The following is a 12825-nucleotide window of genomic DNA, read 5'->3' as shown; positions in this document are numbered from 1 at the left end:
TTGGTTCGCTGGTTCGGTTACGACAAAGAACACGACAGCTGGGTTCCGAGCAGTGACGTGGTCAAGATTGGGAAATGACGTCAGACATCTACGTCCACCTGCTCTCGAACGCCAGCACGGATAAGTTTTTCTCGAATAAACTCAATGCCTTCACCAGTGGTGGCCAGTAGTTAACTACATGTAGTTAAACTACTAGTTAAACTACCAGATTGTAGTTAAAAAGTAGTTATCAACTACTTGCAGAAATGTAGTGGCAACTACTAGTTAAACTACTATTTCAAGTAGTTAACTACAGTAGTTAGGTTACTGAAGGCGCGAACTACTTCCGATTTTGCCGAAAGCTTTACGGCTGATTGTGCGTCCGACTTTTACCTTGAGCTACTTGTTTAATGAGAACGGAGGTGCGGGACAATTGTGTCGTGCATGTGTACTAAATCTTCACTTTTAATGCTTGTCCAGCAGTGTTGCGGATTTAACGAGTCAAATCTGATTTAAATTAAATCCATGCTTTTCGGAACACCGCAAATCAAATCCAAATCAAGTCCGGATTTAAACTTGAGGCGACAAATCAAGTCATTTTAAATCCGGATTTGTTTTTGGTGTGCTAAATCAAATCGGGTTTTAAATCAGGATTCATCAAATCCATCAACGAATCCGGGGGCTAAAGTTCCCGAAATAACTGTAGCATGCAGCTGACCATGTCTACAAGGTACAATTACTGCATGCATTTGCTGTATTAGACCCGTGACATGGTATAAACTATAAATCTCACCTGCAGCGAAGAGTAAGAACAGCCAACATAAGGTTGACACTGACATTTTGTTTTCACGTGGATATCGGAGTAACATATTTGTCAAATACGCGTACTCGGCACATATGATAAAGCCAACTGCCGGGGATTATGTTGTGTTAAATGTGATGGCTGCGTGCTGCACACGGCAGTCGTGTTATAACAAACTCAATGGTACAGCCGCCCAACACGCGTAAGCAGTCTTATTCTCTCAGGTTCTTGTTTAGAAAGACCAGCTGCTCCAATGTAGCTGGCTGCAGCCTGTTTCTTTTCGCGGTCTTGATCAGGCTGGCTGCAGAGAGCACTCGTTCAACTGCTCTAGAACTTGCAGGTACTGCAAATACATGTTTCGCTACTTCCGAAAGCAGCGGGTAGCGGGTCACTACGGACATCCAATAGCAGAGAGGGGAAACAACATCCTTTACTGTACACTCGCTTAAATAGAGGACTATTTCGTCCTTCGTTCTTGCGGTATGAGTTCTGCGGTGGCACCAAGTTGACCATAAGCAAGCCACTATGAGAAAGGGCAACCAACATTCACATTCCTGTTCCTGGACAGAATGACCTCATACGACTAGTTCTCATGTGGACATTTCGGGACTTATTTTAGCAATCTCTGGGGCACCAGAACGCGACATCAGTCGCAGTTCAGAACCAATAAAATTGACAAAATACGTGTATGGTAGTCCTTTTCTCGAACGTACATTGCCTGAGCTCAGTGGACCAGTTGTGTGCTTTCTCCAATGCGTTCCATTTCTAAGAAATTATAGACAGCTGTGATATCGTTGTGAATTATACATCGAACTACCCATGTGATTATGTGTGAGAGTATTGCATGACGTACCTTTAGTGCTCGGAAGGGAAGATGGGTATAGGCCTTAGAGGTGGTCTGTCTGACAGACACACCAGCTCTTAAACTTGAAGCAGTCTACAAACAGTGTCCGTAGACTTCTTCACGCAATCAAAAAATCATGGGATTTCTTTTTAAACGAAACAGAACTTTTGGCGGGACATTGGGAACAGAGATGGCGGAATGCAAGGCAACCCATCTCAAATCCAAACATTTTTTAGACCTTCTCCTCATTAAGAGTTGCATTGCATCATGTGTAAACATATGTGAATTAAATGCAGTTCAGCCAAATGTCTTGTAAAAGCGTAATTACAGAGACGGCCCCAGATACGACTGACAAAGAATCTGCCCGCCCGTCAACGTCAAATTTCGCAGCAGTCAACTTTTCTTCAGGAGCTTGACCAAATACACATCCAATTCTGTCGAAAGAAAACGTGATTCATTCCAAATCCAAATCATTTGTCAAAAATGTGATTCAATCGAAATCGAAATCGTCGCCCTATTTTCCCCGTAAACCAAATCCCAAATCAAATCCACGAGCCCTTTGATGGATTTAAATCAAATCCCCGGATCTAAATCCGCAACACTATTGTCCAGTGAAGCCTCATTTGCTGTGAAATAATTATGCAACTTAGTTTATCGACACAGAAAGAATCCCGCCGCAAGCTTTGTATTTGACGATCGTAGCAGTGGCTTGAGCCAAAGTTTATCATTGCTTGTGATTCATATTTAGGGGTCCAAGAACACTACATGGGATAAGTGTTGATGCACAACGTTAAGTAGTTATAGATGTAGTTAAACTACATTGCAGTAGTTAAAGAAGTAGTTTTAACTACTCCCCTGAAAAGTAGTTGAACTACTAGTTAAACTACTCCATCACGAAGTAGTTAGTAGTTATAGTTAAACTACTGTAGAAGTAGTTAGTGGCCATCACTGGCCTTCACGGTAGCTTTCGATAGTCCGCTTCAGCTCTCGAATCAGTATAAAGTCGGTCTGATGGATCTCAGCATAAGTAATGATTTTTCAAATATCGGGTACGAAAGGCAAGATGCGAAAATCGAGGTTTCTTTCGAGGACACGGTGGAAGCCGGCAGAAGTTTTCGTATCACCTCGGATCTCAAGAGGGATTTGGGAAACGCCCTTTCGGAATTTAACATTTCTTTCGCATACAATAAATCGCGATACGACTTCGTCTTACCCGTGGACGTGAAAGCCGTGGAATTGGACCCTCGGCTCGCACAGGCGCTCGACGCCTCGCTAGCGTCCTGCGAAGCAGGTCGTGCGGTGAAACTTCCCAAATTGAGGGAACACGAAGCCACCTCCATCTTATTGGAGCACGTCGCACCCGTCGCTTTCGGCGACGCCACTCTGAATTCGGAAACAACGTCCCTACTGTACACACTCAACAAGTATTTCCAGACACACAAGCTGGACGCCTCGCTAGAATTCGCGGATAACGTCTACTCTCTGAAAACGCCGAAAGGGTTGCACGTACCGGAACCCTTTGTCAAGCTGCTACATCTCACACCCGTCGAGGGACATGGAGAAACGCTACGCGTCTCTCTCCCCGTAGCGCGCCAATTTTCTTTCACGATCAAGACGAATATTCCTCGATCTTTGCAAGTACATCTGCCTCCCGGCTATTATGCGACGCCGCAAGCACTTCTGGATGCGATTAACCAGCGCGTAGGCGGTTAGGACAGTTAGCTTCGACGGAACCAAACAGAAATGTAAAATTCGGCTTTCCAAGGGCACCTCCACCCTAAGACTTTCCGAGTACTTGGCCGTGCTTTTGGGCTTCGAATCGCGTACCGTGTTCACGGGGGAGGAGGAGGATGCCACGAGCTCCGTCGAGGTACTCCTGGAACTCCCGTTTCACAACATAATCGTCTACACGGATATCGTGGAACCCACGTAGGTGGGTAGCGGGAAAAAACGATTTTAAAAATACTACCCTTTGATTACGAGAAAGACAAGCACGTCGTCACCTACACGTTAGATAACATCCAGTATTTTAACTTGTCTCAATTCGAAATTCCCTCAGTGACGATCGTTCTTGCGGACGAAACGGGAAGACGTTTGCCGTTGCGGTCCAAAGGCAGAACCAATCTAACATTGCATTTCACATATGTACCATAATTCCCCCAGAATAATTCCCGTGTACACGGGACCCCTTTTCCAATGAGGGGGTGGTGTGTTGAGCAACATATCCAAGTTTATCGTTCCCATCTGGCAGCAAATAAAACCGATCGCCAAAGAGAACGTTGAAGCGCTTGGCGCGGAATTTGGCCGATGGCGAAAGAATATCGCGCGCAGTAAAAAAGACGGCCATAGCAACGGGGAGAGACGTGCTGGATTCCATGGAGGGCTCTGGAAACAACAATAGGAAGAAACGCCGCAAACGACAACAAAAGGTGCCGACACACGACACACCTGCAGATATCTTTGGTACGCCGTGAAGGTCGCACATCCGCTGCGCGCGCTCCGTCATGACGTCAACGAAAGGAAAAATACAGACGCCGATCTGTCTAACGAGTGATGTGATGATATTCGAACCCCCTTCCATTCAATACGGCGTGGAAGATACTTCGTACCAAATTTTTTTATCCGGTCAACGGGGTAAATAATTCCGTGATCGAATTTTCTATTCAAAATTTGCAAAGGGCACACTTGGATCTCTACGGCAGTTTCGTGTCTTTGACCGCGCGCATTGTTCGCGACGACGGGGAAGAAATGGACGAGAAAGATGTCGTTTTCCCAATAAACCACCTGTTGAGCGGCATGTTTAAGACGGTCACCGTTTATGCGAACAACAAGCTTGTCAGTTCTAACGAGCTGTACGCCTACAGAAGTATTTTGGACGTCGTGCTTCATTCCACGCCCATGGCTCAAGAAACAGTGCACGCGGCTGGACTCTATGTCGAGGACGACGAACATTTAAACAATGATTACGACGTCTCGTCTCGCGGTCCGAAACAACGTTACGATGCGACGAAGGGTGGAAAATACTTTAACCTAGTCGGTCAGATCAATACCGACGTGTTTCAACAGCCGCGCCTGATGGTACCTGCCGTTGAGATTCGCGTCGTTTTCCTATTAAACAACGACGAATTTAAACTCATATCGATCCCAAACGACAAGAAAATGTACAATTACGAGGTGGACATTAAAGAAATGACGTTACACTTGAAAAAAGTGACGCTGGCACCTTCCCTGATTTTGGAATACGAGCGGCGGCTTCAGACCACGCTTGCCATCTACGTGTTACGCGGATTGGAAACCAAGGTGCGGAGCTTGAGTGCTGGGAGCTTGGACGCTCACTTTGAAAACGTTTACCCCGAAAGGGTACCTTCCAAATTATGCGTCGTCCTGCTCGCCACATCCGACTTTCTCGGCGACATCCAATCGAACCCCTACAAATCCCGCCATTACGACCTGTCTCATTCGATGCTCTCCGTGGACGGCCAGCAAGTGCGAGCCGAGTACGACTTTCAGAACGACCTCGTCAAAATTGCGTACTTTAACTTCTTGCAAGAACTGGGAGAGAAACATTTCAAGTATAGCTACGAGTGATTTAAAACGAACGGGTTCCTTCTCTACTTCAACTTGGACGTGGACAAGTGTTCTTCTCCTTCGCATTTGAACGAGTGGCGAAAAGGAAACGTTCGCCTGCAATTACGCTTCGCTAAAGCCCTTCCACACGCGGTCACCGTCCTCTTGATTTCCGAGTGTCCCAAGCTCATGTGCGTCGACAAGGACCGTACGGTCACCTTCCCATAAGAAAAGATGTACAAGAGCGACATCTTGGAACTCGTGTCCCTGAACCCCCTCGCTTCCTCCATGCTGAGAGGCATTTGCGCTTCCGACGAAGCCTTCGTTTTACGCAAGCCAGGCTATTTAATCATCAATACGGAAGAGCGAAGAAGGCGCGGGCAGCACTGGGTGCTCTACCTGAAAAACTACGACGGGTCTGCCGTGTTTTTCGACAGCTAGGGACTTCCCCCATCGAAGCAAACCTTCGAAGGACTTTACCTGTAGTGGACGAGTATAACGACAAGTGTATTCAATCGCCTTTTTCGCCTTACTGCGGGCTTTTTTGTATCTACGTAGCTACGCGCATGTCGACACGCTACAGCTTAAAAAATTGTGTATCCATGTTTTCCTGTAACCTCGAAGAGAATGACGAAACAATAAAACGTCTCCTCGTGAGCGAACTCGTTTCGTAAAAATAGTCTATTTATTCACGACATGCACAAGACCCTTGCGAGACGATCTTCCAACGTGCTGGCCCGACGCTCGTCACCGGTCACCGTGACGTCGAGGAATATGTGGAGAAGCCAGTAGCGACGGACGATAGGTCGGTTGAAACCCGCGTTGATGAGACACGGGTCGACTGTCTCTTCTCGTCTATACTTATCCAACAGCTCGAGCTTGTAATCTACGAAACGCTTCATTTTCTTTGCAATCTTCCCACTGACGGTGAACAGACGTAAGGGTATCGTCTTGAGAATCGAGCGAAAGTCTCCCTCGCAGCTATCGCCGTGAATATAATCGCGTAATCGCAGCAAGTCCCGATACATTCGCGTTTGCACAAAGGTGGCAAACCTCTGCTCGGGCGTCATGACTGAGACGGAATGAGAGTAGACAACCTTTTTCTATTACTCGTTACACATGAATTAGGCTCCAGCTTTGGTTTCGTAGCCAGGAAGACAGCCCAAATACGGACGAAGGCTCGAGTCTAACCAATGGCTGGGGTTTCTCGACCAGAGTCCACCGCAGCGACAGGTAGTCAGTTGATCGCCGATTCGCAAAAAGAAGGTCTTCGGAGGAGGTTTGAAGGTTAGGACCGGAGGTAGATCTCCCGTCAGTAGCCATCCGTAATCTGCAACGAAAGGAGTGTGAGAAACGCGTGTTTTTTTTAACTCAAACACACACACACACGTACAATCTTCTTCAGTCACACAGTGACACTGATGGTCCATCTTCTCCATCTTCCTTCAATAGTCGAAGTCCTTCGCAACGTACGTCGAACGGTACCGTCCGACAGCCGAGAAACGGGCGAATCAATCGGTCCGTCCAATGCTTTTGCTCTGAAAAAAATGTGAGCGATTATAGAACGTATTAAAAAAAAAACGAGGAAGCGTACCTTTGGACCACAATCTACCGCAATTGGTGCAGAAGAAGCGGGCGCTGCCAATCTCCCGAAATATGTGAGGCGGGAAAAAAAACGACTTCACGCGCAGCAAAAGTGTTGTACACTAGAAACGAAACTCTTCAAACATTTCGACGATGATGATGACGTCATGGGTATTACTTACGAGGATCTACCAAGCTGATCATGATGTCACGAGAATGACGATCGAACGTTCGCTTCGATATTTATAGTAAAGCTTTTCCTCTCCCTCTCTATGACGTCACTGAACGTGTTTGGGCATGTTAAGACGTGTTTGATCATGTTTGGACACGGGCGGCGAACCGTCGAAGTCGCCCCTGGACACACTCGTTCCTCTCTCTTCCTCTCCATGACGTCATTGAACATGTCTGAACATGTTTGGACGTGAGGAGACACGAACTCCGCAATACGAAAAACGTCACGCAGCACGAATTAGACTGGTGGTTAGTGTGTCGCACCCAGTGTAGAAGGATCCTGGGTTCGAATCCCACTCTGGGTCTTCTCGTCGTCGTATACGAGTCGGCACAGAGTGTTAGCTAGAAAATAGTGTAATGTTTTATTCAACGTCGATGGTATTATCATTGACATATGCGACATCGCAAAAAGGCGCGAAAGACGGAAGGCGGGGTGGTCAAAGTACAGACGACACCATCGCAATGCGAGGAGGAGGAGAGCGGTGTAGCAAGTATAAAAGGTGCGCTGGTTCTACGTCGATTGATCCAAAGCCCATGAGGGGCATTCATCCACGACGCGAGGCGTTTCGTGGAGCAAAATGTAAGTTGACCGTCTCTGCTGTGAGAGTGTATTCTATGTATGACACTGTTTTTCAGGAACCAATAGCCGCGGTCACCGCATGACACTGAACACACACACAGGAACTCATCCCATCCTCTCTCATCATCAATCTCAAGTGTTCCTCAACTGAAGGGAAAAGTGAGCATTGTTTCGTGAGGGGGAATCTCGTACTGATTTTGTTTGATCGCAGTGCTGCGCTGTCTCGTATGTCAGAACGACCCCATCGATGCCAGGCTCGTGGCCGTAGAAAGAGAGCACGAAGCTAGAATAGAGAATCTCGGTAACAGCCCAGTCGTCCTTTCAGATGACGACGACGACGACAGAGTCAGTAGTCCGCCTTTCGTAATACCTGAAACCGACGACGACGAACCCCTAGATGGACATGACAATGCAGACGAATTGCTCATGTGGGAAGGGGATCAGTGGTATGCAGATTTCATTCCTCTGTCTGGTAGGGTTCGAGATGAATCACCAGATGCAAGCCCAGAATTTCGAAATTAAGCTGAGCCTGTCCAGGGTCGTAGAATCGTTGAATTACGAGAACACGTCGTAGAGAATCATCCCTCCGTCATGGAGAGACGATTCCTTCCTTTTTTTGTCACAGATGAGGCATTCGACGGAACGGCTACTAGGTACACGCTTCTCTGTTCCCCGCACGACGACAACGTCGACGATTTGCGACTCTATCTACCGAGCATAGCTCCAGTAATCACGAACGTCCTCGAAGCTTATCCCATGCCTTTCAAATTTTGTCTGTGCTCGAAGGCGCTCATGGTTAAGGACGGAGCCGACGGGTTGACTTCTCATCTCCTTCACGTGAACCTTCACATGAGAGTCGTTCATAACCGCCAAGAAATCGAAGGCGCGATAAATGCTGCTATCGCAGAATCCTCGCAACGCATTGAAAACTATGCGAGAGAAGGGTCTGGTTTCACCTCGAATGACCTCCAATGTGTCGACTTAAAACTAACGCGCTTAAAGGGACTCTGACCAGAAACTGTGGGAGCTCTTTCGTACCCGTACTCGATAAAGCACCCAACAAGGACTCTCCATGCGAAAATTCACGCACTAAAACCCCACGGTTTCTCTAAACTCGAATTTTAAACATTCGACTTCATCCGAGTGCAGCACGCCTAGCGTCAAACCGAGAAAACATACGTTTATATAGAATATCCACCCCGGTCCACCATCAAGATGACGTCAACACGGGGGCCACTCGCAACACCCACAATTGGCTCAAACGCGTCACGTGGTCACGCAATATCTGTCAATTTTCTTCATGAAATGGCATTTCTACGTTAATATGTTTTTGTTATAGAGCCTCAAAAAGAAAAATATACCCTGCATTTATCACCTGCAACAGTTTCTACGATTTTCTTTTCAATCTGTACACGGCGTTCGATATATGCTTCCGTATCCGGTCAGCTGTAATGGATGCCGTATGCCGAGCTTGCGAACTGCGAACTTGTGTGACTCCCGGTTCATCCTCTTTGTTCGGGTCATTGGGTTGGTGTTGGAGTTGGTCACCATATTCTGAACGTTTCACCTATCGTTGCGGTGTACTGTTCTTGATCTGCTGCGAAGCAACGAACCGCAACGGCAGTCACTCGCCTCAGCGAACTTCTGTCTGCTGCATCTCAAAGGAGCATGGGGACCTGATGATACCTTCAACTAAAGAAACCAAATGTGCTCTCGTGTGGTCCTGACGGAAAAGTAGTATCAACAAGGTTAGCACATTTATTTTTCAGTTCCAAGTCTACGTACTGAAAACCATGCAGGTGCAGTCGATCATTCTCGTAGCTGTTGTGTAACGCGTATGCTTTCTTACATATCCCACAGAACCCTCCACTTTTTCGACCAAGTTATCGTTATGAGATCCTTCTGATGGCTTCTTACTAGGCTATGCCGCCCCGAAGCATTGAGATGACGAAGCGTCGTGGTAGCTGCACCTCTGCCTTCGAAAGATGAATCAGTCATTCCACACTGTGCTTACTGGCTTTGTGTAGAGTCTGGCAAATCCGACAGACTTGGACTGCCTTTTTCAAGAAAGTTTGAAATGTAAGTATGTGTATATTGGTTTCACATATCCACCACATATTGAGCGTGTGTATGATTGTACTTTATATGCTACAGCGTATCAGCGTACATTATTATTCAACACGTAGTGTGGCAAACTCGACATCAGTCACACAAAGCCAACAATTGCCTTTTCTTCAATTGCTTATTTTTATCATATCATGTTTTTGTCTATATCTCAATTTACCAACCAACAAAGTATATTATTTTAGTATAATCGTCTGATATTTAACAAGTCACAGTTTTACCATGGTTTTGGCACACTATAGCCCGAGTTGCTTATGCGTCATTAAATTGAATCATCGTCATCTTCAACTGCCATTATTCAATTGAAGTGCCAGGTGGATATAATGATATGGCAAGATATATTTTTTTGCTGTCATCCTGGAATTGCTCATTTCAGAAGAATAGTCACCGTAAAGTTTGTTTTCGTTTTCAGAAACATTAAGAGGACTAAAACCAAACACTTTTCTTTCAGAGCATCACTTATGCACCTGCATTTCAATTCCAAACGGTATTACAAGAATGACAGACCACTCGACAGAGATGAACATCTGAAAGTGAAAGAGCTGGAATGAAGATACGTTAATCTGTGTCAAAGGTTCTTAGTATGTGTGCGAGTCGAGGACATAGGTCTCAAGCTTATTCCTGTCTTCAGAAGAGGTGACAACTATGCTCCTTCTATCTATTAACCAGCTCCACTTTTTAGGGTTCCCTGTAAACTAATGGAGCACATCATGTACTACCACGTTGTCAACTAAGTTGACTCTGTCAATTTCTTTTTTTTAAATTCCAGCATGGCTTTAGAAAAGGGTATTCAGGCAAAACTAACGTAGTGGAATTCGTTCACAGCATTTCAAACTGTCTTGATTTCTGGGTCCATGTAGATGTAGTATTCTTTTTATTTTGTAAGGGCTTTTGACACTGTGCTCTGCGGTCGCGTGTTGGCCAAAGTAGCCTAATTAAAATTTGATCCTGCTACCTGGATATGCAGTTTCTCAACTAACCGTAACTGTGGCGACAACTCGTGAGGAGAACCTGTCATATCGCCACCATGCAGCATTTGTTATATTACAATCGCTTCACATTTTAATCTAGTCAAAAGCAAGGCCTTTTGGTGATCGGTCTTGTATAATTACGTGCCCCTCCGTTATGTAACACCACACTGGGTTCTTCAACCTATGAGAGAGAAATAAATATATTGCCAAGTAAATTGTCTACAAGGCTCGTTATTCCATATCGCCACACTACCACAAGCAATTGTTAGAGTAGTGGCCCAGGGTATGAAGCTCGCCACTAATCATCATTCAAACAAAGTTCATAATGTAAAATGCTTTACTCAGAATACTGGCTTAACACAACAATTAAGAATAAAGAGAGTAAACGTTTCATTGCCTATCCAGGTGGCATCATCCCTCCAACAGAGAACAATCAAAAACAACATCAAAGGAGTCAAATCGGTGGTCCGCATTCCTTTCATCCAATGTATTTCATACGCTATTTGGAGGGCACTGTGCCCATCAGGCATTTTGACTGTGCATATCAAGTTGAGTGCATAGAATCTGATGCAACCTACATTGGCGAGATAGACAAAAGACGTGGGACAAGACTAAAAGAGCCAGTTTCCAGGGCTACTAATGCTTAGCTTAACTAAACAGGACCGAATCAGTCTACCACTGCTGTCCTAAGGGACATATATTTTGATGGTGCAGTAACCTTTGCTCATGACTAGCGATGGGACCCTAGAAAGTTCTTAGAATCCTGCTTTATCAGGCGTGATGCTTCAGCACGTAATACATACCGTGGCCCCCTATCGGATGTGTAAGATTCCCTCTTAGATAGGCTGATGTGCTCATCTTTGGCCACTGTTGTACTGATGATGCCACCCGGATAGGCGACAAAACGTTTACGCTCTGTTTTTATTCGTTGTGTTGAGCGGTGTTTGCAGTAAAGGACGCTACATTATGAGGTTGTCACCCGGCTTTTGAAATATATTTTCAAATAAAGTTGTTGTTTTACAAAGCTCAATACATTGCAGAAATCATTCTTGTTTCCTATTGTTTTGGGGGTGCCATTGTAGCAGTCATATGAAGCACTGAAGGGCCAATTTAAAAAGTAAAGGCAGTCTGATTTATGTTCTTGCCGACATGGCACAGCGTATGTACGAGGTAGTTCCATTTCAGAAGCCTGAGAACACTCAAAGCAATTAGTGTGCTAGCATCAGATATGGTGTACAGCATTACATATTTGCTTTTGCTAGGGCAACTAAGAAGGGTGGATAGAAAGGCAGTTACAACCTGTTTCCACAAAAGACACTCAGATTCATTACCAATTTCCTTTAAGAGAGCCAAGGCTTTTTCTAGATTACTAGAACATGGGTACCTGGTTATAAATAACAAGAATTCATCTACCAGAAGTCAGTGTTTCAAACACCCTGCTTTCCATCAACACTATTAAAAGGTGTGACCCCCAAACCTACACAAAATTCCTGGAGAGTCTTTACTGGACACTGTTGCTGTCCCTCTCACCAGGTGCTCTCTATGAACCCGATTCACAGTTCTGGATGCACTGCCTGAGCTAACTTCAGCATGCTTTCCCAACACGAATGGTAACTGCTATGAGGAGTGTTGTACTTACTGAAAGCAACATGAAATGCTGTACCTTGACAGGTAACGTTGATATCCTTCTTAAGATCGTAGAGAGATGTTCCTTGCTCCCTTTCTTCCAAATCTTACTATCAGACGCAAGCCCACTTGCCACCAAGCCAATGAGATGTGCCTCACAGTCAGTGCAATCAAGGGAATCAATCACTGAGGCTCAGAAAAGCTGTTTTCCATCGGGATCTGATCCAGCACTGAGCAGTGAGTAGCCCCGTGAAAGTACCAGGGTTTCTTCGAATTTTAGATGTGCCAGCATTTGTTTTCCTCCCCTCCTTTTTATGTAGTATCTGATTACTTTAGCCTTGTACTGCTTTGGAGATTGTGGAGATGATGTAAGAGGTGGAACTAGGCTTTATGCAAAATGAGGCAAAGTGTGACTATGTACAAATCTTCTGAGAATGTCTATGTATCATTCACACAAAGAGAGGATACGTGTTACATCTTTTTCCGGTTTTGATATTTATTTATTTATGAATATGTC

This window comes from Ornithodoros turicata, chromosome 4, assembly GCF_037126465.1.
Source record: "Ornithodoros turicata isolate Travis chromosome 4, ASM3712646v1, whole genome shotgun sequence".
Classification (NCBI taxonomy): Eukaryota; Metazoa; Arthropoda; class Arachnida; order Ixodida; family Argasidae; genus Ornithodoros; species Ornithodoros turicata.
This window is presented reverse-complemented; position numbering follows the sequence as displayed.